This window comes from Cupressus sempervirens, chromosome 3 (genome assembly GCF_028749045.1).
Source record: "Cupressus sempervirens isolate cs-2001-9-10 chromosome 3, ASM2874904v1, whole genome shotgun sequence".
Lineage (NCBI taxonomy): Eukaryota > Viridiplantae > Streptophyta > Pinopsida > Cupressales > Cupressaceae > Cupressus > Cupressus sempervirens.
The window spans coordinates 1,045,014,942-1,045,038,484 of record NC_143120.1 but is presented as its reverse complement, the minus strand read 5'-3'; the positions used below and the strand labels follow the sequence as shown (position 1 = coordinate 1,045,038,484).

Genomic DNA, 23,543 nt, shown 5'->3' with positions numbered 1-23,543 from the left:
GGTGGATTGTGATGCAAGTGGAAGTGCTATTGGGGCTGTATTAAGCCAAGAAGGTAAGCCTATTGCATATTTTAGTGAAAAATTGAATGATGCAAAGAAGAAGTATTCTGTTTATGATCAAGAGTTCTATGCAATAGTTCAGGCCTTAAAGAAATGGAGGCATTATTTATTGCCAAAGGAATTTTTCTTGTATACTGATCATCAGGCATTACAGTACCTAAATAGCCAAGGTAAATTGAATCAGAGACATATGAAGTGGGTAGAGTTCTTGCAGAGTTATACATTTGTGTTGAAGCATAGAAGTGGAAAATCTAACAGGGTCGCAGATGCACTAAGTAGGAGACAGTTGTTGCTTACAGTAATGCAGGTTGAAGTAGTTGGGTTTGATGAACTCAAGAATTTGTACCCCGAGGATCCCGATTTTGCTGAAGCACGAAAAGCTTGTAAAGAGCCTGTTGCTGTAGATAGAACCAAGTGGTTAGACTATTTGATTCAGGATGGCATGTTGTTCAAGGGTAGTCAATTGTGCATTCCAAGGAGTTCCATGAGGGAAAATCTGATTAAGGAGAAACATAGTGGAGGGATGGCAGGACATTTTGGTCGAGATAAGACCATTGCCATTCTTAGAGAACATTATTTTTGGCCTCAAATTTCATAGGATGTGAAGAAGTTTGTACATAGTTGTCAGGTTTGTCAAGTTGCCAAGAGGTTTAGTCACAATACTGGCCTATATCAGCCATTGTCTATTCCATCAAAGCCATGGCAGGACATAAGTATGGATTTTGTTCTTGGATTGCCGAGGACACAAAGGGATAATGACTCAGTATTTGTGGTAGTTGATAGGTTCTCCAAAATGGCACATTTCATTCCATGCCACAAAACTCATGATGCCGTCCATATTGCAGACTTGTTCTTTAGAGAGGTGGTGAGACTACATGGTCTCCCAAGGAGTATAGTTTCTGATAGAGATACTAAATTTGTTGGGTATTTCTGGAGGACATTGTGGAAGAAGTTGAGAACAGACCTAGAATTCAGTTCCACGCATCACCCACAGAGTAATGGCCAAACAGAAGTGGTAAACAGAAGTCTGGGCAATTTGCTGAGATGTTTAGTTGGGGATAAGCCCAAGGGATCGGATTTGATTCTACCACAAGCAGAGTTTGCTTATAATAACTCTGTAAATAGGAGTACTGGAAAATCACCATTCCAAATTGTATATGGGAGTAGCCCAAGGATTGCACCAGAGCTGAGGAAGATAGAACAAGGGGAGAGGACAAGTGCTGAAGCTGAGGAATTTGCTGAACATATCAGGCGTCTACATGAGGAGGTTCAAGCACAAATTACCAAGATGAATCAAGAGTATAAATCTAGGGCTGATCAAAGGAGAAGACATAAGGAATTCCAAGGAGTTTTAGTCATGGTGCACTTACGAAAAGAAAGATTTCTAGCCGGTACTTACAACAAGAAGAAATTTGGCCCCTGCAAAATTCTGAAGAAACATGACTCAGGAAATGCATATGAGGTGGAGCTGCCAGATGGTATTCACATTTCTCCCATTTTCAACATTGCAAATTTAACAGAGTATCATGATGATGGTGCAGATGAGGAGCTGGTGTTAGAGCCATGTCCAATTCCTGCTTTTAAGAAGGAGGAGATAGAAGACATTCTAGATCATCGTGTGGGTAGGAGTACCAGAAACAGGCAGTATGAAGAGTATTTGGTCAAATGGAAAGGACGACCGATCGAGGATTCAACTTGGATTTCAGCAGCTGAGGTTTCCCATTTGGGATTTCCTCCACCATTCATAAAGTGACAGGGTCACTTTTCAATCTACCCTGGGTGTCTGATGGAGGAGCATCCAGAGGTATAAGGGCAATCTTGTGTCACCCAAAAAAAAGTGTACTTAGACTTAGTTTTTGTTTCATCTGTTTTCATTTTTGGATACCCATTTGGGCCAAATAAAGGTTCCAACTCTCACAGTTCCACTATCAATGTATTAGAAAATCTCGAAAAAATAGGAGCATGTAATTAGGCCATCATTTTGGTAAACTAGAAGGTGTGAATTGGCCAGATGAATGTAATTGTGATTTAGAACATTCCAGAAAAAAAATCAGGTCAAAAGGCCCCACGGTTTGAAAGTTATTGCAGTTTTTCGGGTTTGAAGACCTCCTAAGAATGCTTTAAAGTCAAGTTAGGGGCATTAAATGACCTCAAAAAGGGCCAAAAAATGGGGGACGAGCGAAGCTGGTCCATAGGGCTATAGAGCGCATCGAGAGCTTTCCGAAAATGTAAATGGTTCGTCAATCGGAGCTACGATTCAAAAGTTATGGCTCCCGGAAGTTCGGTTATCGTTTCTGGATTCTTCTAGATTTGCACCGACTTCTAATGCAGCTTCTGGAACCTTCTATTTGGTCGGTGGATGCCTACTAGCACTTTCTAGAATGTACTCCTAGTCCTTAACCCTCCGGGGTTTATTTAAGGAGATTTCTAGCATTGTAAAAGGCAGTTCGGAGTGGAGTTTGAGAGAAGGTACTGAAAGGAGAAATTATCTCCAGATTTATGCTATTGTAAGCCCTTAGGACATGTTTTGAAGTTTATTTTCTTTGTACTGAATGTACTAGCTTATTTTTCAGTTAACAATTTCCCTTTTCTGTTGTGTCCATTATGTTCTTGGGTTGTGTCCCCATCAAAAGGTTTTCTATCATTTTTTGATTTTGGTGCTGTCCCATATTAAAAAAATTTCCCTTAGAAGAAGCCTCTAATTCTCTTTACTTTTTAATGGTCATCTGTAAAGGAGGATTTAAAGATTTGACCCCACCTTTGAGAGCATCAGATAACCCATTTATGAATATCACAATTTTTTGTCTCTCTGTAATTTCAATTACTAGGACTACTAATTTTTCAAATTCAGAGATATATCGTTCCATTGTCCATGTTTGTTTAAGCTGGGTTAAATCCTTAAGATGAAGTTCAGGATCTTTAGAATCAAACTTGTCTATGAGTCTCTAAGTGAAGGTAGCATACATGATGATCTAACCATGACCCAAAGTTATTTGTCCACGGTGCCACCACTCATGTGCCAACCCTTTTAAATGTAAGGCTACATATTTGATTGTTTCATCTTCCATCATAGGATTCAATTGGAACTATGTATCAAGTTTTTGCTCCCAAGCTCTAGCTATTGTTTTTCTTGATCCCTCAAAATAAATGATAGACATCTTACCAATTTTTTTCTGCAATTCATTGTTGTAACCCTATTGTCCCTTAGGCCTATGTTTCATCCTGACATCCAAGTATTCTTTGAAAGTCATTGATGATCTAAATTCATCCCTAACTGTAACCAATCCTGATATATTTCTTCTTGTAATTCAATAATGGAAGGCTCTCTTTCAGACTGTGGATCTCTAGGTGTGAAGGTGGGCATGGATGTAATGTTCCCATCATAAAATAAATAAATAATCAAAGCATTGTTTATGGGCCGATTGATTTTGTGTATGTCAGATCCATTTTTATTGTTTACGTAGGTGTTGCTATCGGCTATGTTTGTAAACCCTCGAGAGTTCCTCCAAACAGTATTTAAGCACAACATGTTGGTAGTAGTTGTCATGCAATTTGGATTATTTTCTTCGTACTACGGATTCTTGTAGGAGTTATTTTGTTGTTCACCATTTCGGAAGTGAAAGATCTTCTCTACTTGGCTAGTTTTGTTTTGGTAGGACTCAACCCTCACCCTATTCTAGTTCTCTATATTACTTTGCTTCGAGTCTGGCACATCTAGAGTACCATCATTGTCTGCTAATATATATTTACAAGATTTAGATTGCCCATCTTTGTGTTGATTTATGTTTTTTATTGCCGATTGTCTTAACTTGTATTGGATTCGGCATCGTGGAAGGCACACACTTCACTATTCCTTGGTGTAGATCTATCTCCATCCATACAGACTAGTAGCTGTACGACCCACAAACAACCATCTCCCTGTCATATGCTAACATCTCACATTCCCTAGTCGTACGATCATCCTTCCACATTACCGTACGACACCTAGCCAACATCACCGTACAGTCACATTACCTCCACTATACGAGACTTACACTCCACCCACACGGTCTGAATCTTTCTATCATAGGGGCATACCATTCCAACTTCACTGTACGGACAACTTGCTATCATTGTACACTACTCGCTGGTCTTGGCTACCATACAAACAAGGAAAATTCCAATTGATCCACCGCATGCAAGGAACTATATACATTCTTTAACCAAAAATCTAAGGTTGACAGGCATAGGAACATTACAATGGAAGGCCTTGACGTTGTAGAACCTTAACCAAAAATCTAAGGCTGACAGGCATAGGAACATTACAATGGAAGGCCTTGACGTTGTAGAACCTTCAGGCTGGTTATTTACTGAGTGATCCTCTCAACAACCATTTGTCCCTACATTATTTTGATTTTGATTAAGATTATAGGTCATAAACTAAGTCATCAAATTAGTCATACGATTAACATTGTTTTGCATATCCTGTTGCCTCCCAAGCAAGGCTGCAATAAGATTCCTAATATCATATGCTTCCCCCATGTTATTCTTTTGTTGAAAGATTATTTCTTAGTTTGTTTTTGTATTACTATCATCAATTTCAACCAATAAGGATGAACTAGATGATTCTATTGAAGTGTTAGAATCCCTATTTCATCTAACTTGGGTATTACAAAAATTATAATGTCCTTTTTGCATATGTTTGGACTATGTGATTTTCCCCACAGGCTAACGAGAATGATAGGTCTAATACCAATGTAAAATTCTGAGAGAATCCCTCTAAGGCTTTAGTCTATATTAGATAACAGGGATGCATAATTGTCTCAATGTACCAGTTGATCAAAAATAATTTGATGACTGCAAACTATAGTTTATCTACTAGAAACAATATCTATCTTGGAAAATTACAGATTTATTAACTGAAATATTGCAAAACTAATGAGGTGGAACTGAACAATGTTTAATATTTCATCATAACCGTATACAGGTTAATGAGAGTTCTGATAATATAACACCTATGTATTTCATGAGCAACTCCAATCACATTCTCACTGGGATGTGGCGAACCCCTTCAAAAATATAGTGACACCCTTGGTTGCGGCCTTGCTTCTTGATTTTGGCATGAATAAATCTTTTGCTTCTAGCACCAACCAGTAGTTCTTCAATTGTCGTAAAGCACTTCTAGCATCAGCCGATATTTCTTCTATTGTCGTAAACTTATAAAACTTCTACTAATCTGAAAAACTAGCTTGTTTCCTATTCTTGTGAGGACGGCCTTGACAATTCACTTCCTCGTTCTATATATTACGGTGTTCAAAATTTGTGTTCTCTTTTTGCCTATTAATATCTTATATCATCCCTTATCTATGTGGGCAAAATTCCTTCTTCTGGTTGCGATAGCACAAGATATTTGCACCATTAATTTTCACCTTCGAATTTGGAAAGGACGAATCCACGGCGTCAATTCAAATTCTTGCGAATTGGCTCCCAACAGCTTCCAAGTAGAGACATGGCCCTCTTATCCGTTGTGTTTTTTTGCCAAAAAAGACAAACTCAATGATTCTTGTTAATATCCTCCATTAGGCTAGATTGCATACCCTCTGACGAAAGGGGATTGAATTCCCAATCCATATCTCCGATACTAATTAACTTATTGAATCTTCTATATTCCATACCATCCCTCTCGCGCAAGGCTTGTTTAAAAATATGAAATACGGGTAAAAATCCTGTAAAAGGCCAAACAACTAACTTATTAAACAATAATTGTTTATTACTAATATTGTTTACTATTTTATTCACACTTTATATTAACTATTAATAATTATATATTATTACATGAGACTAATATAAAATAATTAATATAATTATCATATTGCCTTCAGAAAGGCATTTCTAATGGAGGATCAGTACAAACAGAATAATAGGGCACTTTGTAGGGTTTCATAACTTTGGAGAATTTTAACAATTCTTCCCTAAGAAGTAAATTTGCAATACTTCAATTGCCACTTTGATTTGAATTTTAACTAATGGTGAGCAGACCATTTGCATATCCATTATTGTGTTAGGAATATCAAAAACTCATACATTTTGCATTATGAGCTGAACTAGGGTTATTACAAACTGTCTATATAGAGTGAGATTCACTAGATTTGACACATCTAATGTAGATAATTTAAGTCCAACTTCAATAGGTGTCACAAGTGGTTTGCTACTCTACATCTGAAGTTTTTTTAGAATATCTAAAGCATATTTTTTATGAGAGATAAAAATTTCATCTTTATTTTGCCATACTTCTATACCAAGAAAGTAGCGCATTTGTCCCAAATCTATCATTTCAAACTCGATAATCATTGTTGTATTAAACTCTACAAATAAAGTTCAATTATTCCTTGTGTAGATAAGGTCATCAACATAGAGAACTAAGATAAAATTATCTTTAGCTGAGCTTTTGATATAGAGATTTGGATCTGACTAACTTTGTTAAAAATATTTTTTTGTAGGTATGAGTCTATTCTTAAACACCATGCTCTTGGCACTTGCTTGAGACCATACAAGGCTTTCTTTACTTTGCAAACATAATGTTCCTTAGAAGGCATTTCAAAACCTTTAGGTTGTGAAACATACACTTCCTCATCAAGTTATCCATTCAAAAAAGCATGCTTCACGTTCAGTTGATAAAATATCCAGCTCCACTAAGTTATCAATGCCAAAACCAATTTGATAATATCCATTCTTGCTACAAGTACAAATGTCTCAGTATAATCAATACCCTTATGTTGAGTGTACAATTTGGATACCAATCTGGTCTTATGTCCATCAATGCTTCCACCAGATTTATACTTAGTTTTGTCTACCCATCTTGTACCAATAACTTCCATATTAGGGGGTATCTAAACCAAATCCTACATGTCATTTCTTTCAATTCTGTCTATTTCATTGCTTCAATCCACTCTTCTTTTTCTTGAATTTGTTCAAACGTTTATGGCTCATTATTTTCCATGATTTGAGTCATTAATGCAAAGTTCACTTTTGCTTGTGACCTTGTTATTTTTTCAAAATTTGAATTCAACATAAGAGTTGATGGATGATTCTTTTTCGTCCTCCTTTGATATTTTTAATATCTACTTTCTCCTGCACAAGATGATCCTGGTACATCTTCTTCTTCCTCCTCTTCAACCTCATCAATTGTCATCTCTTTTTCTCCTCTTCAACCTCATCAATTGTTATCTCTTTTCCTTTTTTCATTTTCTTTGGTACATTCTGCTAATTCATTTAATATCATCTCTTTGCTTATCGCAAGCTTTTTCCCTATCAGATCATACAAACTGTATGCTTTATTTTCAGTTCCATAACCAATGAAAATGCATTTAATACCTTTATCATCTAGCTTAGACCTTTCTTCTTTTGGTATGTGTGCATAAGCAACACACCCAAATATTCTGAAGTGGTCAACACTTGGCTTTACCCCAAACAATGCTTGTTCAAGAGTCATTCCTTTAACTTCTCTTGTAGTACTTCTATTCAGAAGATACACTGTTGTGCATATTGCTTTTGCCCAAGAAATTTTATCCAAATTTTTCTTTTTCAACATACTTCTTGCCATTTCAACAATTGTCGTGTCCTTCCTTTCAGCAACTCCATTTTGTTGTGGAGTGTAGGAAGTGGTGGACTCTCTTGATTCCATAATTTTTGTGAAAATCAATAAACTAATTTGACCTGTACTCACCTCCATTGTTTGACATTATCGATTTGACATACTTACCACTTCCTTTTTTAACCAAACTCTTGAACTGTACAAATTTTTTAAATACTTCTGATTTTGAAACTGAACAATACACCCAGTTTTTTCTTGAGTAATCATCAATAAGGTTAGAAAATACTTGGATTTTTTCAAAGAAGGTGTTTCTAATGAGGGGAGAAGGATTTTGATACTATGCATTATTAAGGGCTACTACCAAGCATTTGGAGATCCTCTATTCTTCATGAAAATTTGTTCAAGATGGCAAAAAGGTCTTCTACAACCTCTCTAGACCTCGGATCCAACATATCCACTTTCAACCCAGTTTTTCCTTAGGTTCTATAGAGAAAAGCTTCCAATATGTTAGGGGTTTGCCCACCAAAACCTCACACCAACACTCCAACACTTAGGATTGTTTTCCTTAGGCCAAATGAACCAAAACTACGGTGGTTTCAAAGATCAGATGTGCCCTAACCACCCGATTTATTCCAAGGGGCCTAATAGGTCTGTGAGCCCCCAATTAGGCCTCCCTAACTGGTATTCCTACTGCCACTTTGCCTAACTAGTGATGTTCTCAGACAGATCATAGATTCAAGCACTCATTTGACCTTTCTAACAAATTCCAAGGTTTCAAGTCTACACACCATTTGAGCAAAGTTGCTTCTTTATGGCACCTATTAGGCTTAATGGCCTAATTGCTTTGTATGTTGATAGTAAAGGGTTCTAGTGGCTTTCTTCTTGCAACCCATTACTTCTAACAATTTGTTCACATCCTACACAATGTGTCAAAGTTGTTCAAACCCCTCCTTATCTTCAATTGTGTCTCCTAATCACCATTGTTCATGCAAGTCTAGCCTGTCACATTGAGATGCCAAGTCTGAGGGCTGGCTACCAAAAATGGCCATTTAAAGTGGCAACAAAAAGGATTGCAAAATGTTGATGTACATCCTTGGACCTTGCAAAACCCTAGTTTTCAGAATTTTTCAACCGTGGTTGTAGGCCCAAATTTCATGGTCTGTCACCAAACCCTAGGTTTGAGAAGTTTTCATACTAGCGATAGAAAAATGGCTATCAAATCTTCTTCTTGGCACTTCAGACTCTCAAACCAAATGCATTATAAAGGTAATTCAATACACTAACAGGACCTACAAATATATTCATCTTACCAATCCATATTTATGTAAATGTACGGCCTGTTGCACAAGAAATACTGAAAATCTCCTTTGGTGTTGCTTTGAAAACTTGCCAAATCCTCAACAAAAATTGCTCGAGCCATTACAAAGTTATTTAAATGGTTTCCTATCGGTTCCCAACCAAAATTCAAAATTTGGTGATCGTTAGTAACCAAATACAATATTTTGCAAAAAGTTGTCAATGTTGTCATTGACAACATTGTGACAACTTGACAATGTTTGCACTTTTCATTCTAACTCTTAAACTAGGACCATTGACAACTTAGATCCACTTCATACATCATGAAATGACACTACTAGAATGGCGAAGAGGTAACCATATTGATTTGACCCCATTTGATCTTACAATTGCAAAATTCCCTAATAGGTGCTAAGTTACAATTTGGTGCCAAATTTGGCTTACATTATCTCACACCTACTACATACTTGGCCCACACAACCTATGTGGCCTTATTCCATTCGTCCTATCCTACTTGGAGCCCAATTGGTGTAATGTCCCCATTTTAGCAGTTGACCAAGTGTGTGCGTGTTAGCCTTGTTCTACATGGTCCCGAGGGCTAACGAAGGGTTTAATGGGACCTTGGAGTGTTTTGGCCTAGTCATTTCCAGTTTGGGCCAAAACGAAGTTGATTTACTTAGTTTCAGGCATACTTACTATTTTTAGTAAGTCGGCAGGACACAGTGCAAGTCAATTTTGGTGATTGGATTCGATACTCCTCGGTGAGAGCTTTCCGATGAGCTATCACTCGCATTATTCGGAGTCCGATTGCTAATACATTTTAATGCCTAAAGTTTTATTAAAGTAACGTCTAATTTAATTGTAAAATATTAAAGTGTTACTTTAATATTTATTTTATGGTGATGTGTACCCAAGGGAGACATAAGGGGTATTTTAATATATGTTTTATATTACACATCTTTTATCCCACATTGCCCATAAGAGGTGAGGGGACCCGTGGGAATAGAATAAAAGGAAGCATTTGTGGCTTCATTAGACAGGTTGAATATGAGAAGAAATTGGTGTGTGAGTTGCAGCTTTGTTTTTGGCATTTGAGGACGTCTATCCTCTCTTGTAACATTCTAGACGTCATTCCCTTGGGGTTTGGCCTTTGGAATTCTTTCTTATTGGCTTCATTATCAGGCAGTTTAGTTGCATTTCCGGCTACAGGCAGATTTGATATTTTGCTCATATCTTCTTCACTACTTGTCCGACGCTTATGCCGCTTGGAGGGAATGGTATTATGAAGGTAGTGGACTGATTGGAGGACAAAGTATTGTAGCAGCAAGTTCGTAAGCATGGGCTGGAGTATTATGACAATATTGCTGAAGTAATTAGTGAGTTGATAAATCTGCTATGTATTTGATTTTATGAATTCTGAAAATAACATTTTGTTAGCAGCAGTTCATTTCCACTTTGCATATCATTGTAGTTGCTTTCTTGTTTATGTTGTATGATACCAATTCCATGCACGAAACACAACAAACAATAAATGTTTGATTTCCGGAATTATAAGGGGTTTAAAACATTAAACGGAGAAATAAGAAGTTGAATGCAAACTGTTTGACATAATTCCTTTCAGCAATTTGGTTTAGTTTTTTGGGACATCCAGGGGTGCCCATTTCAATTGGTTTGGGTCCTTAGTACACTGTTTGGGTGTCCTTGCACTAGTTTCCACATGACTACACAAATTTGTATGGATTTTAGCTTTGTTGGATTTTCCAACTAAAAATTTTATCCTATGTTATTTGCCAACGATACACTTTTTACACACTTCTTTTGTGTCTTTAATTAACGTTAGACCTTCAACCATTTTTAATCTTTTAAGTGAAATCAACCCATTAAAACTGAGGTGACCATAGCTTTTGTGCCAAATTTTATTTTCATTCATTTCACCAGTCCTTACTGTTTGGTTCCTATGAGTCAAATGAATAGGAAACATCCTATCACTTGTCATTTATGCTCTTGCAACAATTGCATTCCTTTTGGGATTTATCTCTTGTTAGTTACTATGCACTCATTCTTATCAAAGACACTTGATAATTTTGCTCTATGTAATGTCCCCATTGGTTGTCAACATTGGAATTTCAGGGATTAGCCTAATATTGGATCCTCGTAGGCTAATGAAGATGGTTAGAGAGTCTTCTAAGGATTGATTCATCTCCAACATTCAGCAATTTATGGATTTGGCCTTCGTTCGATGTCATTTGGACTCCATCTGCCATACTTACTATGCATAGTAAGTCGAGGGTAATAGAGATGGACCCTTTCTAATTTTAGAAAGTGTATTTGGTCACATGGGGAGTTATGAGGAGAGATTCCTATTTTAGACAGCACGGCAATCAAACAAGTATTTCAAAAAATATTGAAGTTCAAGTGACTTAAGTGATTTATTTAAATATTTTAATGTTATAAAGTTATAAAGTTACTTAAGTGACCAAAAGACAAAATAGTTTTTTATCCCACATTGCTAAGATGTCTCTATCTCTCCACAAATCAAGGTTATAAAAGAAGGCTTCTACATTGGGATTAGAACCATGAAAAAGAATAACAATATAATACTATTGAAAACGGTTGCCTAGTTGTGACTGCTTGTCAAAGGACGAAACCCCTAAGGCATCGGAGTAGTGGGACGTAGCCCCCAATTGCTCAGATTGGAATTGGATTACATAGATTGTGTTCAAGTTTGGGTAGACGTATCTTAATTATCATCTTGCAAAGACGTTTGTCATCACTTTCGAACGTGCCTAGAAGGAAGTCTAAAGTTAAGTCGTGGAGGTTAGACTAACATGAGTAAGAAGATTATCTGAGTTACAGTGAACAAAAATTCCATGGGTCACATATACAGAGGTTATTTGAACAACAGCAAGAAGAGGTGTTCGAGTTGCAGTCTAGTATAAGTCTGCAAGTGGTTTGAGCCGAGTTTGGCATTTGGATGATTCACTAGGGTGTACGGGAGAATATTTGAAGGTTGCGAAGAGAAGCATTGATCACAGCAACAAGGTTAAAAGACACTCATGAACAATAGTCGACTTACCAGGTGAAACGTAGAAGACAAAGAGTTGGATAACCACCATTATTACATTGAGTTCTTGTGGGTGTGAGTACTACAACAATCTATTCTGCAAGTCAACAACATCCATTTACTGACGGCATACCAAGTTCTTGATATGTATTACATATGTGTTTGATATTAAATGTGAACGAACTGTATTATGTCCAAACTGTTACGTCCATTAAGTTCGGTTCAATAGTAAACTATTATGTGTAATGAACAGTAGATGAGAAATCTGAAAATCCGATGATATGCTAAGGTTCAAACTAAACTTAATATAGTATTCTAGAGAGTTTATTTAATTTTAGTGATATCATAATTTGACATTTGGGCTACACACCAACTGTTTGATAAAATTCATAAGTCCAGATTTAAGATTTTTTTTATCAGATTAAGCAAGGAATATTACACTCTAACATCTGTTCAACAAACAACAAATTCGTTTTGAGTGTTGGAACTAATAGTGTTTCATTATTATGCTTCACTTTACCATATACTGTTGTAACTACAATAGTTCCCTTACCTTTTCTTCCATGAGAATTATTATCTCCTAGTACTACAAAACTTTGATACTTCGATCCAAATTGACAAATAAATTCTCATTAGATGTTATATGTGAAGAACATTCGGAGTCCATATACCACATTATTTTTACCGACATTTCTATTGAAGCAAGAAATGAACAAAGTTTTCTTATTTTCAATAGTGCTATTGCGAGGCCTCACTCGATCCGTCATAGTATAGATGACATATTTGCATTATGACACTTCTAATCTGATGTTTTGATATACTTTCGAGATTATAGGGTTATGTTATCTTAATATTTGCATTTTTGACAATCCGCACTTATGTCTGCACATTAAGACCTAAATGATATAATTCATGATTTTGTTCATGTACTAACCTTTTTCAATTGCTTTGATAGAAGCTGAATGGCAGAAATGCTTGTAATGTAATGTTTAAGTGGGGATATGTTACTTGCTTTTTGATATTCGGGATTTGGATTTTTTGACATTATTCAAGACTTAGTAGGACAATGGCTTATTTTATCTATTGATTTTGATATTTACAGTAGCATCAATGATATGTACTATGAAACTACTATTGTGAATGGAATGATCAAACACATATGGATGCAACTTTTTGACATGATAGAATTAGATTATGATATGATGATTACGATGATTTATGCTTTAATGTGATATGTAGATAAATGTTAATTTGATAATGATGATCTATAATTTAATGTGATATCTACATAAATGTTAATTTGATAATGATGATGGGTTGTCAAAAATCGAGGCACGCAAAAAAATAATGACAACCCAATTGAACTCTCGAAAAACCCATCAAAAACATTAGGCAACACATTTGAGAGATTCAAACAAAACCTTAGCCAACTGGGGAAAAAAAACCCAAAAATCGTAGGTTTCACTGTGAAAAAATGTGGAAAGACCCAACACTTTTGACTGCAAATCAAAGACAAAGTACAAACCCTAGATGCCTCCAATAGGGCAGAAAATGACCATGATTAGGATAAAAAATCTTTAAGAATCAGCTACGATGTTGAAAAAAATGGCTTAAGAAACTGTCGACTGTAACTTGCCGTCAAATCTCTGCTGATTGTGGCCCAAGAAAGACGTCAATATAGGCATGACTTGTAGAATATTTGGTCGCGATCTAGACTTGTAGAAAAAATGCCTCAAAAAATGGAGGATTTGGTTGCGTGGGTCTTTCACTCTTTTTCAATAAAAACATGCTATGGCATCTTCGACAAATATTTTGCTCGGGGGTAATAAGATGTTCAATGGTAGCAATTATGGCACGTGGAAGCAACAAATGCTAAAAATCTTTGAATATCGAATACTAATCAAATTGCTCTAGGAATTACACAGCGTCTGACTACAACTAGTACAAATCAAGATACATATGATCAAAATAATTGGAAGGCGATGATGCTTGTTACATCCCCTATTATGTTGAATTTGGAAATTTCATTTAACTGTTGAGATTTCAAGTGGTTAGTTAAATTAGTTGCTCATTTTTGAAGTTCATATAAATGGTAATATTCGTTAATCATTATGTTTCCTGTGAAGAGGAAGATGTTGGTTAAAGTACCTAATTAATTTGGTTGTTTGTTATGATTACTAATTTCAATTGAATGATATGAAAGTATGCTTTCACCATGCTAATTCTTCTTGCAGGAAGAGCGGCAAAGCGGGGAGCATAGCTAGAGAGGGAATAGGGTACAAGAGCACCAACCTGCCACCAAGGCTAACAAGTATGAATCTAAACGACCATGGTCAGGGAACACAGACTAGGACAAACTAGACATATGTCAAGTGTTGTAATGTACCAATCCTAGAGCTTGAAAATAAATTAATTAATTAAATAATCAATTAGATAATTGAATTACATAGATATGTAATAGTCATTAAATAAATAATTACTAGTTACCAAACATCATTTGATAAATATACAGGAATAATATATAATCATATATAATCAATTTTTCTATTTTAAATACTTAACAATACTATATCAATATCTAAACAATTATTGATAAACAAAATGTATAAAACTACAAACAAAATAACTAAAGTTGTAAGGAATAAACAATAATCTACTATTATTATTTACATAGCGTGGGATCCATACCCCAGACGTCGTGTTTCTATCATCACCATATATTTAAGGGGGCAAGTTGAATTAGAGAAAGTACCAATACAGTCTAATAATATCTACCTTCATTTTGTTAATATAGTCCAACTAGACTCATCGATCAGGAGTTTACCGTAGAACATCAACCAAAAAAATAAGTGAATGAAATCATACAAAAAGGCAGCTACTTTCCTATTGGTCAAAACCATGCTGTAAAGTCCCTGCAGAATGGGTCCCATACATGCCATGTTAGTGATGTACCTACACCCAAACCAGGAAAAATGATTGAATGGTCTAAGACTAAAAGGAAGCGAATTAAAAAGGGAGATACCCATCTGTTTGACCCATTTCGATTGCAAAAATAACTAGTTTACATTATTTATTTTTTATTTGTACCACAAGAGATGGTAAATCAAAGACAAGTCAATTCCATTTCTAAAAAGATAGGAAACTGATCAAGTCATCTTATTAGTGAAGACTTGGAATAATAGGAGAGGGGATTATGCCATCTTAATCTAAACTACGAAAAATACATAAATTGGTAAATAGTTACCATCTTAAAGGTATAAATGCTAAAATATTTTTGTCCTTATTTTTTAAACCTTATAATGTTATTATAATATGACCAATAGTCAAACACATAAAGATAGCTAAGTAAATAATATCATGGCATATAATTGAAATGATAAAATCATGATAAAAATAAATATGTTCATAATTATATGAAACATATACATTATTTGTTTTGAGTTCTAAATTGTAAAGGCATTACAATTATAAATCTTAAAACATAAAATCCATCTCTTACTCCATACTAAGGTATTTTAAGATAGGGATTTTTTGGAAGGTAAAGGCGAAGTAATTTCAGGCATATGGCAAATTATCCCAATATTAGGGTTAGGCCTTGAGGGACATTGCATGTAGTCTGTTTCACGCGAACTTTGCACAGTATGTCTACCATCTGAGAATGACCTTAGTAATTAGAATAAGTAATGGGATTTTTACACAAGCGATTAAATTATATCTAATTGATTACAATTCAAAATCGATAATATGTTTAATGATCCTATAATACAAATAGCCCTAATTGGTAGTCATTATGACCTATAAAAAGGTATTATTACAAGTGTCCACCATGAGCTAACTAGGATGTCTAATAAAAAATAGATGCATAATATATATTCACTTGAATGATAAGCGGAGTAAAAATAAAATTGCTACCTTAATTTGAGAATTTGGATGAGCTACAGTTTCTTCATGTAACATCACGCATGATTTACTATAATGGTAGTTATGGTATCTAAGTACATTTGTACATGTTACCTACATGTATATGTACACATATATTCAAAGTACCTCTCTCTCTCTCTCTCTCTCTCTCTCTCTCTCTCTCTCTCTATATATATATATATATATATATATATATATATGTAGACATATATTTAAATTATAACGTATACGAAGTAATACGTGTATTTGAATTATAACGTGTATTTCCATATATGTGCAGATGACACATACAAATATATGTAAATAATATAAGTGCCATTATAGTAAATCATGGTGAACATTTTATTATTTCTATCTTATGAAAAATTAAATTAATGCTTAGAACCCATCCACCAAATTTCTATTTACTCATTAGTTTGGCTTTAAATTTTAATTCAAGATTGTTACTCCTTCTCGCCCACCTTGCATTTTCTCCATGCACGTAACTTATCTTGATCAGGCTCATACTACAGTGTAATCGAGCTTCATTCTATAAGATATCCAATCGCAACCATTCAAAGGTCTCTTTTGAGAGCTGTGCACTTACATTTTCACTCTTATTCTACTGTATTTTCTTGCCAGTACGGTATCACTTTTAGAGAAGCAACTAAGAATCATGAAGAGTCCTCTTATTGGCATAGCATTTCCTAGCAACCTCCATTATAGAAGCACGCAATTGGAGCATTTCGATCACACTTACTGCATCTCGTATTCATCGGGTTGAATCCCTAAATGCTCATAATCGTTCATTGTTGATATTGTGATGTCTATTTGAAAATTGGCTTTTACGAGCCTTGCAAATATTATTGAATTTTACCTGTATATTCTAATGGAAGATCCGATATAGAATGACATGATTTTTATAACCAGTTCTGTCATAAAAATCTGAATGACACTGTGGGTGTCAAACCTTGTTGTAATATATCATGGCCATGTTTCAATGAAACCTTGTATATTGAACAGCTGGGAAAGTTGCAACAAAGACATCAAAGTATATGCATGTCTCCGAGACTAAGTAGCTTATCTCCCAGCATTGTATCATCTAACACTTTACTCATGATATGAACCATGAAATAATCTCATAATCACATGTAAGAACCCCCTTAAGGAGTGGGGAGACTTGTTCTACAAAATAGAAATTTGTGAATAGTGTGAATGTTGGATGAGTACACCAATGATCAAGGACAGCCAACTAAGGTTGAGATTAAAAGGTGTACATCATGGAACCATGGACTGTGTGGGAATGCCCTATAGAATTGAGACTCATATCAGTAATATATAAAGAAGAAAAGTGAATCTGAGTCTAGAAAACTATAACCTAGTCATCTCATCGTGATTCATTAAGGAATGTCTTGTTTGTTAAGTAGAGCAGTGTGTGATCGAGCAAACAATGTCCATGTAAATCCCTGGCCAAGGTAGGATTGGTGGCAATTGATGTTGTGATATCTAGAGGTTAGAATAGCCACCGATCGGATGGATAGGATTTTATAAGGGATTCCAAGGTCTAGCCGACTTTGTGGTTGACACTCTAACACCGAGATGATCAAGTGGCAAGATGAGACGGTGTTCCCGTGCAAGGTAGGGCCATTCTTATATGAGAGTGAGGGGGAATACACTAGGTCTGAGGTTGGGTGGTTAAGCCTCTGTCGATGATTTTCCTCTCCACCAATTCCAGGACCTGCACAAGACAGATCGGGATTACATTCTTAGCCTAATGTGGTCAATGGGTATCTTATTTCCTTTCTGTGTGCATCCAAATTCAGCTAGACATGTAGTTATTTATGTTGCATTATTTCCGTTATGTATATGAAATTAAACATAAGTGTATCAACTAGTTAATGATCCTTCAATTTCATCTATGCATCAGTTAGATAATGATCTCTCTTTACCACTTATTAGTTATGATATTTCACAAGAATCAGTTAATCTATTATAACAGCTAACCCCTTGCTTATGAACATGTACATTTGCTTTCTTTTTAATGTTACCTAGGAGTTAACTAAAGGTTAGGAATTTGGGTCATCATAGATGGTATCAGAGTGTTAGATTTGACACTTAAACTTGTTTTTATTTACAAGGAAAATGAATGCAATGTTGAATTAGGAACAAGATGAGAACCCAAATGACACCTCGGAAGAAACCCCATCACCGCATCCATCTCTTTCTAATAAAGAACATGCCAAAATTTGACTATACACATTGTTCCATACCCAAGGATGATGAGACATTAGCCCGTGCTCTAATCAAAATCAGGAAGGAAAGAGTCAACTGGACTCCTGCCAAGAAGGCAATCACAAGAAATGAACTCATCCAAATCCGAAATGCTAAACAAACTGACCCACTAATGATATATCATGTACCTTGTTAAGGGAAAGATAAGCGCAAAGAAGGAAACGGACAGGATACACAAGGATAGTATGTTTGATTTCCTTAAAGAGTTATGGATAAAAAAAATCATTGTAGCCACAATAGATGGGATTTTTTGTAAATAAATATAGTTGCAATTGCAACAAAAACTCTTTATCTTAATTAATGAAATCAATAAGAGCTAATGGCATTGTGCACTTATTCTTCACTTTTCTTAAGCAAACAGTTGTTATCTTTCTTTCAAATGATAAACATATGCATGCAAATTGTTATTGACGAATGGATCAACTATATTTCAGGAAATCTTATTCAAACAATATATCAAATAGTGAAAAACAACCATGTGCAAAATGAAATATCTAGGGAGGCTAACTCTCAAGATTCCATGGACCACCTGGTCAAAATTTTACTTCACACGCAAACCAAAAAGGAGAAAATGGAAAAGAGAATAAATGATTTAATAACCCAACTTGGGCAAGGGCAAGAAGACACTCACTCCTCACCTCAACCTAGAATCAAACCAGAACCATCAACCCATAGTGAACAAGAAAGTAGAACCCCTCCAACACAATTGAAAATTCAAAAGAAATAGCAAATAGTCAATAAGTTGTCTCTCAATATTAAAAAAATCAAGCCCACAAAGTTCTCAGGACCTAAGTCTGAAGATGTTGTTGAAGCATAGTTGACTAAAATAGAGAAGTATTTCAATATAAGAAGCTTCTTTGAATTCTCAAAGGTTCTTTGGGGAATCTACTAGCTTACTAGAAAGCTGCTATGAGGAGGGAAAAGCCCAAGTTGGTTGTCCATGATTCTTGATTAAACTTTGTTATTTACAAACATGATTTCACTGCCCAACCTGGGCTTTTAACAAATTTATAAAAGAAAAGTTGCTTGGCATTTCATAAATATTACCAATAACTCACTGATAGTGCCTCTCCTTATCTTAGAGACATGGATGCCAATATAAAAGATTTGCACAGAGCTGTAATCTTCCTCATATATTTTAAGTTTTGGAGAGAAATTATAACAGTATATGATAGATGAATCCGATCAATTTTATGCACTTAAGCAATCAACTATGTATCATATCATTTATTTTGGGGCACTAGGCTGTCTGGCTTTACTCATGATATTATAATTCATTTATGCTCTGTGCTTTAAAACTTAGAGCTTAAAATCATAAATAATGAGAAACAGATGCCCAAAAAGAATGCATGACCTGGTTTGCAAACAGAGGTAATTGTCACCCTCGACTATTGATGGATCTTGTAAATGCCCGGCACAGCTCCCTGACTATATGCAACAGAATCTCAAGCTACAAGTATGAGTGTTGGTTGCAAAAGAGAGAGAGAGGGAGGCTTGGAACGATTTGCAGCTGCTAAAAAAATAGAGAGGCAATGGTGATACAGAGGTAATCGCAGATAAGAAGTGATCAGTGATATGTAAGCAATCGCAGGTATGAAACCATTCACCGATATGGAAGCAAACGCATATATAAAAGCAGTCACCAAGATGGATGGAAATTACAGATAGGAATGGTGCATGCCTTGAACATGCTCGGTTCACAAAATATACTCTCACGAATGGAGTTACGAGTAAGATAATAGAAAGGCGACAAAAAGGAATTACGTTCTTGATTAAATATTCAAAAGCCACAACATTTTAAAGGCTAATAATAACAAAAGGTGGATGGAAATTTAATATATAAACCTTGACGTAAGATGGAAATATTAATTCCTTTACCCTTCATGTTTTATTATAATGGTGCCTATTATAGTTACATATATTCGTATGTGTTTGTACACACATACATACATATATATAGACACATAATATGTGAAATATACGTATTTTGTGTAAACATTATATTTTAAGTTTAATGTATACATGTACATCATTTTTTAATACACGCATACATACATATGTATATACATGTACGAGTGTACGTAAGGATTGTGGGTACCATTATACTAGAACATGTCTGATATAGAAAGAAGGATTAACCTATTCTTAAAGGTAACAATTGTTCTTAGTTCATTCCATTCTTAGTGCATAGTTTTTATCTTATTAAATGTGTTGACTTGGTTAGCTCATTGTGATCACATGGTATACCCTTGCTTGCCTGGTGTAGTTTTCCCTTGATCAAGGTGGTTTTACCGTTAGCTCAATAGCAGGTGATGCCCTCACGCCCTTTCCCTCTATGGTAATGATTTTGCCCTTCGTCGTGTGACTGAAAAAGCAATTGACCCCCAGTAATAACATATTTTCAAGTCATTTTAATCAAAATTAAACAATCATTTTGCTAAACCATTTATATTCGTATAACATCATAACGAAACCAATATTTCTATTTGTCATGAATTATAATGAAACAAATTTTTGGTATGCAAATGCATGTGTTATGAGAAAAACACACTTTAAAGGTGCGTATACATGCTTTAAAAACATGTCTTGAGCTTCTTTTTATCCAAACGCACCTTTTGAGTCCATTGACATGTTCTAAAAATATGCATTTTGGTCAAAAATGGCTTTCCAAGATTGATATGCATGTTTTTTTAAGCAAAACGCACATTTTTGGTGTCTTTGCATTTTTTTGCACTATGCATATCACACCTTTTAGGTGTGACTGCATGTTTTAGCAATATGTATTTGCATCTTTTTTATGCATTTTCATTCAAAATCTCACCTTTTAGATGCAATGACATATTTTGAATTAAAATGTGCTTGTAGACATGTTTTGCACAACTTAAGTGATGAAATATTACAAAAATGGGTCATAAATAACATTTACACTATCATATTTAAAATATAATGTGCAAATATCATTTTAAAAGTAATATTTACTAGAACATTTGATTTAAAAATCAAAAATTAAATCAAACTATACAGTTAATATAGTCACTTAAGTGAAAAATCAAAAAGCAACTCAACTTAAAAATATAACATAAAGTGCGCTATAGTTACTTTAAGTGAAAAATCAAAATGATAAAGTAACTTAAAAACATAACATAAAATGAATTCATGTTATGTTTTTCAAAAAGTGAATGTCAACTTAAAAATATAACATGAAATTTTTTTTTCATGCAGTTGCACCTAAAAGGTCCACTTTTTGGGCACTAAATTGGTCATTTTTTTAATTGTCAACTCCAATTAAGCCCTAAGATAGATCAAATCGTAGGGAAAACCGAAAGGAATGACTTGAACAAAATCAAAGGACTAAAAACCAAGAAGCATACTCAAAAACGAGAAAAAGGACTTCAAAGGCCTCAAAAATCAAGCATAGACTCGACAAACAAAACAAAAAACGATTTGACGAAAGCCTTCAATAAAAGGATTCATTATATTAATTAGAGTTGATTGGTTGATCAATACTAACCAATTAAATAATGAACTAAACTCAGAGAAATGCAAAATTAAGTTGAAAGAGTTTCGTATTGTTACAAGCATTTTGTGGTGACAAAATGCAAGACAACAAAGTAGGCCTTCCAAACTTCTCCTCTAAGATTAACCTATTTGTAGCACCTCTAAGATCCTATAATATTATCATGGGATTAAATTGGCTTAGCGAACATAAGGCGAAAGAGGATTGTCTGTCAAAGATAGTAGAATGCCTAGATGACTAGGGAAATCCTGTAAGCATCAAGGAATATTAGATGAAGTAAAACTATGTCAAATATCAACCATGCAACTTAAAAGATGTAGAAGAAAAGAGTGTGAAATCTATGCAGTAAGAATAGAAAATCTAAGGGAAACCCATGAAAAAGTATATCAAGATGATTACATTCTAGAGGATGGTGAGATTAGGGAAAGAATGAAAAAATCCTTTGTAGAAAAGTACCTCTATCTTAGGAACTATCAAGACAAGTTTCCAAAAGAACTGCCTGGCTTACCCCCTTCTAGAACATTTGATTTTACCATAGTTTTGGTACCAGAAGCAAAGCCCATAGCACCATATAGAATGACTAATATAGAACTAATGGAGTTGCAAGTACAGTTGCACGAACTTAAAATAAATGCTCTATCCATGGAAAGTAAAAAGCAAAAAACTCATACGCAAATTTATTCCCCAACCACAGAAATTTCCTTTCGTACTAGCATAGTAATAAAACTCTTTTGCTCAGATCCAATATCTTTGGTGGCAACTTTTCTTCACAAACAACTTTAGATTAATGCTCTCTTCTTTTCTATTGGAGCAATCCTTCCAAAGTGACAACACTTGCCCACACAACAATTTAATTCCACTCAGTTATAATCTTCCTCAAACAAATCTTCTTGCAGATGCAAACATGCTTGCAGACTCTTCTGATTTATACTCTAGAAATTTCCTTTGTGTCTCCAAATTCTTTAGAGATAAATCTGGCTCTAATACTAGATGAAGGCTACTAAATCAATCAAATAGTGATATGTTGACCACAAAACAAACAAATAAGCAAAAGCCCCAAATTAGCTTGAAGAAATGAGAGGCAGGGCATCCAATATATAGAAAAATAAAAAGGAAGACTACATTATGATATTAAACCATATACAACAATCATAAATATATGCAAATATCAACTACAAAGTAAATACATTCAATCATATATTTAACATGGGACTGCAAAGACAATAAGGACTCCAAGTAGTCTCAAAAGGCTACCCCTAAGTCAAGACAGGTTGCTAATGGGCATTAGTGTTGTCAATCAAGCATGTTATAAACCACCGAGATATGAAAAAATTTGCACTATGATTGATGAAGAAAATAAAATTGACAAGAGCAACAAGCTATAACTATAAATGTAGCATATTGGTAATGTTTTTGATTAAGTAAAATAAGTTTTGATGGGACCCTGAACCCATTACACTCAAATTTTGAAAGGGATCTGAAACCCAACATAAATGAAACTCTACATAAAGATATTCAACAACCAAATAGCAGAAAAAAACCAGCTAGGGGCCAACAAAGAGACATCAGCTAGAAGATGGGAAATAAGAAGCATCGGCTGCAAACAGAGTCCCAAAAGGGCAAACAAGGATCCAACAAGATCCACCATATCATGGGAAAAGGGAGGGACTACCCCCTAATCCCACAACATAACAAGAATCATTAAGCTTGATATGATCAAACTCCTGTGAGTAACAATACTTGAACCAGTTGATACATTAAGGGATAAAAGTCTTCTCCATACACATCCATATTCTTGAACCAGTTGAATCCACAATGGAGAAGAAAATTCTCCACAACCA

The 23,543-nt window shown here is 35.0% G+C and overlaps 1 protein-coding gene across 2 annotated transcripts in view; it reads right to left on the bottom strand.

Annotated features, from left to right (window-relative positions):
- Nucleotides 1–23,543, bottom strand: part of MCM8 (minichromosome maintenance 8) — a 274,571-nt gene that overhangs the window by 70,857 nt on the left and 180,171 nt on the right. The window lies entirely within an intron of this gene.